Here is a 6628-nt window from a genome sequence, read left to right as displayed (position 1 = left end):
CTGAATCTCCTGATCCAAGCGCCCATCCCAAGCCTTTAAGGAGAAGGTCTCGTCCAATCAGAATCCCCCTCCATCCATGTGACATTCCAGACGAGCCTGGTGTCTCCAGGAAAGCAGACCTATTACAGTATTTTCCAAGTAAGATCTGAGCCAGTAGGGACGTCGGATTTTTCAGAACTCTCCACGAAATCTTTGCGAGCAGAGCATCGTTAAACTGCGCAATCTCCCTGAAACCTAATCCTCCGGCACTCTTTGGATAGGTCAGTTTATCCCACGCAACCCAACACATCTTCTTAATACCAGGTGACAAGTCCCACCAGAACCTTGTAAGGATTGATTGCAGTTGCTTAACCAGGGAATTTGGCAGTTTAAAACATGACATAGAGTATGAAGGCATTGCAGCCAACACCGACTTTAGCAACACCATTTTCCCAGCGCCCGAGAGAAACCGGGTAGTCCAGCTATGGGATTTTTGGCGTATTCGATCAACAAGGGCCGCAAAGATGTCCCTTTTCTTCCTCCCGAAGTGTTCGGGTAAACCCAAATATTTGCCAAGTCCACCTTCGTTGCTAATACGGAATTGCTCTCTGATCCGACGCTTGGAGTCTCCTGGCGTCTTGGCGGAGAAGGTGATAGAAGATTTGTCGAAGTTGATACATTGACCGGAAGCTTTTTCATACCTCTGCAGGATCGAAATGAGGGCTGAACAGCTCCTAGCATCCGTTCGGGTGAAGAACATGGTGTCATCCGCAAAAAGGAGGTGGCTAATGGCTGGGCTGTTGCGAGATACTTTAACGCCAATAATCTCTCCTTTCTGTTGTGCTTTCATGCACAATCCCGATAAGACCTCCGTACACAATATGAAGAGATAAGGTGACAAAGGGTCGCCTTGCCGGATCCCCCGCGATGGGGTTACTCGTCCTTGAGCCGCTCCGTTGACCAGGTACGAGTAGGAAACTGAGGTGACGCATTCCATTATCCAAGAAATCCACATGTTGTGGAAACCAAAACGCTCAAGAACGTTTCGCAAGAAGCTCCATTCAATACGATCGTACGCCTTGCTCATATCGGTTTTGATTGCCATACTACACCGAATCGTAGCACCTGAATGTTGTAGGTAATGAAGAATCTCATGTGTTATCAGGACGTTGTCGGAGATCGAACGTCCTTTGACAAACGCAGACTGGTAGTCCGAGATCAGACCAGGTAGTAGAGGCTGAAGTCGACGGGTGAGAAGCTTGGCAATGATTTTATAGTGCGTGTTGCACAATGCAATAGGGCGATACTCCGCTACCCTCCTTGCTCCCAAGATCTTGGGGATAAGCCGGACATGCGTCTCATTTTGACGGGCCTCCAGACTTCCTGTCTCAAAGAAGTTTTGGATATCCTTCGTCACGTCTCCTCCTAGAATGTCCCAATAGGATTGGTAGAAGCCAGCTGAAAAACCGTCAGGCCCGGGAGCTTTATCTGCATGAATGGAGAAGAGAGCTTCCTTGATCTCTTCTCGAGTTGGGGGGGCAATAAGTGTCTGATTCATCTCTGCAGTAACAGTAGGAGATATTCCTTCCTGGACTACTAAAGATGAGTCCGACAATTTAGCCTCAAAGATTTGGGAGTAGTAGCCTGTGATTTCTTGGACAATTTCATCTTCTCGATAAACAGCTTTTCCATCTCTATTCTCCAAAACCGAGATCTTGTTACAAGCTCGCCGGCCTCTAGTGGAGGCGTGGAAGAAACCGGTATTACGATCCCCACTGTGTAACCACAAGATCCTGCTCCTTTGCCGCCAATAGAGTTCTTCTTCTTTGTATGCTGACTCCAAAGTGGCAGTAAGGGCAACAATGCCAGCAGGGTCGGGAGAGGGGCTAGAGAGTGCTTCTTCGAGGTCATCTTGCGCCTTCCTGATAGCAATATTGCTGTTGCGGTTTTGTTCACGGCACCAGAGGATGATATTGTAACGTATCTTTGCGATTTTTGTCAGGACAGAGTCCAGAGGCTCCTTCGTCCAATGCTCAGCCACTAGTTGACGTATCTCTGGTTTGTTAACAAGTCGGCGATCAAAACGGAATAGGCCCTTCCTTCTCTTCCGAGACACGTCAAAATGGACCACAATGGGTCTGTGATCGGATCCCTCAAAACGAAGATATTCACTTCGCCCGGCTGGAAACTTTTCAAACCAGGAGCAATTTGCCATTGCTCTATCAAGCCGGGATTGGATGAAGTGGGTATATCTGGTCCCTCTCCACGACAAATGATTCCCAGAGTGTTTGAGATCCCAAAGTCCCATTTGGGAAACGAAGTTCCTAAAGGAGAGGAAAGATCCTTCCCAACGTACCGGGCCTCCGACTTTCTCGGAGTTGTCTAGAAGATCATTGAAGTCGCCGGTGATCAACCAGGATTCATCTCTTCCTTCGCCTAGCTCCATAAGTGTTTTCCAGAAGGCAGGTCTGTCCGCAGAATGCGGAGCTCCATAGATGAAGGAGACAAAGCTAAAAGTTCCATGTGCCTCAATACGAGTATCTATAATGTTAGCAGAAGAGAAGAGAATGTCAACCTGGATGTCTTCTTTCCAAGAAAGAGAGAGCCCCCCTGCTAAACCAATTGGAGGGACAGTGAAGTGATTTGTGAGTTCCGTATTCCGGAATAGCCTGAAGAGAGCTTCGTCTTGGTTTTTCGTTTCCATGAGGAAGAGTACCGCCGGAGAAAGACGTTTGCGGAACTCCTTTATACGCTGGACTGTCAAGGGCGTCCCAGTTCCTTGACAGTTCCAGCTAACGCACGCTAAGGAAGAGATGTTGGGGGAAGATGAAAATCCGTCCCCTTCTTTGCCTTGTCCTGCTTCTTCTTCACCATCGGTGGGATGATTTTCGATATTGCTGGAGAAATACGGGTTGATGTAGAGCTACGGGTTACTGGAGAGCAGCGCGACACACCAGATAGACCCCTGCCTCCCGCAACTATCGCATCCATCATCAGTTTCCTGCGAGGTGATTCCTTTGATTTTGTGACTCTTCTTTTCTTCAAACTTACTCCCTGTACAGGGCTTCGAGCTACCCGTTTTCTATCTTGTGGCTTAGTCAGCTTCTTTTTCCCTTCAGCCTTAGATAGGTCAGGGAGGTCAGATATGTCTGTTCCTTCACTTGTTGTTTCAGACCCAAGCGATCCTAGCCGTAGGGAGACATGGATACGGTCTTCACTGAGAGTTCTGATGGGGGAGCGATCGCCAGGTCCAAGTCTACCTGATTCAAAGACTGTTGAACTCGAAGGTCGAGTAATGTTGATAATGTTGTTAACCGGGAGTACGTTTTCCTCCATATGTATCTCACCATCTTCATGTCGTCTTTTGGATCCAGAGAGCGAGTCTCTGAGATCAGGAGTGCTTGTTCTCTGTGTGTGTACAGATAGTCTTTCTTTCGCAGGAACTCTTTCCCCACTTGTTGATTTCTGGGTAAGAGGGTCTGACAATCGAGATGCCAAACTGCTTCGTCGCACTAGAGCTAACTCCTTAGGTGGAGATCTTTTAGAGTTTGAGCTCGCTTCAATGGACGGCGAGCTCTTATCTTCTTTCGAGTTTTTGGTATGGGGTTCTCCTCCTCTTTCAGATAGTCTTGGAGTATCCCGCTCCTGGAGGCTGCGATTGCTTGGAGATTTTCTTGAGTAAATTGGAGTTCGGGACCTGTGTATACTCCTGTCATCGTAACGACGTCGATTTTCTTCAAAACCAGAGCTTTTATCAGAGCTATGTCGAGGAGAGACTCCACGAGACGAATCATGAGGACCCCGCTCCTCAGGTCCCCTGTAATTTGGCCAACGGGCGCCAGCAGTTTGAGGTCTCTGATACGTCCGAGAGTATTTCCTTTCCGCTTGTCTTCTCTTACCATCTTCAATTCTGTCCAGAGTATTTTGTTGAGAGATATTGGGATGTCTTCTCTCTCCCTCTAATCTTCGAGAGGGGGGCAGAATTACACAATCATCTTCCTCATGGGAGAGGGACTTGCAGCGGAAGCAATGCTTCTCGAGTTTCTCATATTCTAGTTCCACCTCTACGATTTCTTTGGATGGAAGTTCTATGTCCATGCGCATGATTAGAGGTTTTAAACCATTGATTTGCACTCTCAATCTTGCTTTGTCCACTTCTCTGTTTTCAATCGGACCCAGAGCTGCCCCAATTGCCTCAATAGCACCATCCGTCCAATAGTGGAGGGGAATGCCATGAACCTGGATCCAGAAGGAGATACGTGCCGGAAAAGTATCAGACACTATGGGCTCCCACCGTTGGAGGATCATCATCCAACGCTTGAAGTGAAAGGGAGATTTGGATAGTATGGCCTGCAGATCCTTCTCAGTTTCAAAGCTAAATTGGAAAAGCTGAGGTCCCAGTTCCCTTCCAGTAATCCTACCAACTACATTCCAATGCTGCAGGAAGAAGTCTACCAAAGCCCTAGTCTTTTGGATGGAGGGGTTTGTAACTCTACCGATGAGAGTAAACTTATGGCGTTCAATGAGGTCAGTGACGTTTGCTTCTGGGATTCGAACCAGTGGCTTCCTAGGGGGAAGCCTGTCCTCCTTCCATTTACCTTTCTCAGCTCTTGAGTATTTGTGTGACATGTTGTTGGGACCGGAGTTTTGAGACTGCAGTACAAATGTTTGAGGACTACACACTGTAGTAAACGTAAGTCAAGAAGATCGTTGAGAAGATAGGTGAGGTGCTGTTGTGGTTGATTGTTGCCGAGATTTGAGACCACACGGAGTGGTAAAACTGTCGCAAGGTCCGGCTGTTTACAGGTCGGAGAGATCCTCAAAATGGGAGGAAGAGCGGTCCAAATCCTTCTGTACTTCTTTCTGCAAGCTGTCCATATGATCGTCGGTGAAGAGGAGCGAAATCAGCGGTGAAAAGGCCGTTTCCGGCTGTCCCTCCGACGAGTCGGGGGAAGAACCCGATGGTTAAAAACCAGGAGTCTCGAATATCCAAAAGATATTACCAGGAAGGGTAAGAAATTCGAAAAAACAGGAAGGATTTAGGTGAACAGATGCCCGAAACAGAAAGTCAACATAAGAGGTTACAAAGGGACCAGCGGTTATTGACTAATCTCGGATGTAGTGCCTGGGAGAAAACTGGATCTGCTTTTTCTACGGTTTCTTTTACTCCTCCCAGTATGCATACTTACCGATAGATATAAGTATAACTATTTAATTAATGTGTGATTTGAATGATGTGATTCTTACATGTAATCCAGTGATGGCCAAGTTATTTTGCTTGCGGTGTAGTAGAAACTAGAAACTAGAAACTGATCCCTCGAGATAGATTTATGCGTGTGAATGATTAGCTTCAACACATATTTATATGCCTTAAGAAAAAATCATGAGCTAACATTTTTAGCTTATGACCCATAAGCGTAGTTCAAAGCCGATCGATTCATACCCAAAAACACTGACACAATTTTTTACCAAAAAAAAAAAAACACTGACACAATTTTTAGCAATGAGTATTATAATGTGGCAAATTTTGAGTAAACCCAGGGACGGAACAGAGCACGTGTTGATTTCAAAATAATAACAAAAGAGGGCCAGTCCTTATTATAACATAGTATTAAAAGGTGTTTCTTCTTTTTGGAAAAAAGATTTAGCTATGAAAATAACCATAAGTGGCTAAACACAACAGAGGCACATTATGTCTTACTGAAGCCCTAATACTCTATCTCTCTATGCATAGTTCACAGTCTCTTTTTCAAGCAAATCCTAAAGTCTTTGTATGCTCTTGATTTGGCAGTGAATCCATTTGCTAACGTAGGTGTTCTGTATACCTCTTAGATTCTAAAGTCCTGGAAGCAATCATTGAATGAGACTGTGGTATAAGTTAACACACATGGGTAGGTAACCTTTGTTGTTAAAAAAATGGGTAGGTAAGCCTTATTCTTTCCAAATCTTAAACTAATTAATTTCTTACAAAATACAGATTTAATAACCAAAATTCGATCATTTCCCTAAATCATCTGAACAAAGATGATTAAACTATTTGGTATTATTTTCATAAGCAAGAGTTCAAACTATATAGTAATCTAACAAACTCCAAACAAGTTAGTAATAGTTTGCTAGAGTTTGTTGATTTGATAGCCAATATACATGTAGAGAAGTAGTAGTTGCCACTTGCAAGGGGTTGACGATAAGTGTAACAGTACTTAGGGTATTTCCAACCATATTCCAAAACCTACTCCAAACTCCATTTTGCAGTAAAATCATCTCTAACCCCACTCCAAAACCCACTCAAAAATGGAGTAATAGATATGATTACTTCAAATATGGAGTAAATCAATTCATTACTCCAAAATGGAGTTAAAATTTTTTATTTATAAAATGGTCTTCCATATTTAAATATTTTCGTTTTTAATAAAATATTATTATAAATAAATATATAAATATTATTTTACTATATATATTATAAAAATTACTGTTAATATTTCTTAATTATATAAATATCCATCTAATGAACTATTTTATGCAACAAAATATATATAATATAAAACATAAAAGACCATACATATAAAAAATAAAAGATAAGCACCATACAAAAGATATATGATATAAAACATAAAAGATCATACATATGAAAATAGACTATTTTTGCAAA

The sequence above is a fragment of the Brassica napus genome, chromosome C9 (assembly GCF_020379485.1).
Source record: "Brassica napus cultivar Da-Ae chromosome C9, Da-Ae, whole genome shotgun sequence".
NCBI lineage: Eukaryota > Viridiplantae > Streptophyta > Magnoliopsida > Brassicales > Brassicaceae > Brassica > Brassica napus.
Note: the sequence above shows the minus strand (reverse complement) of the source record.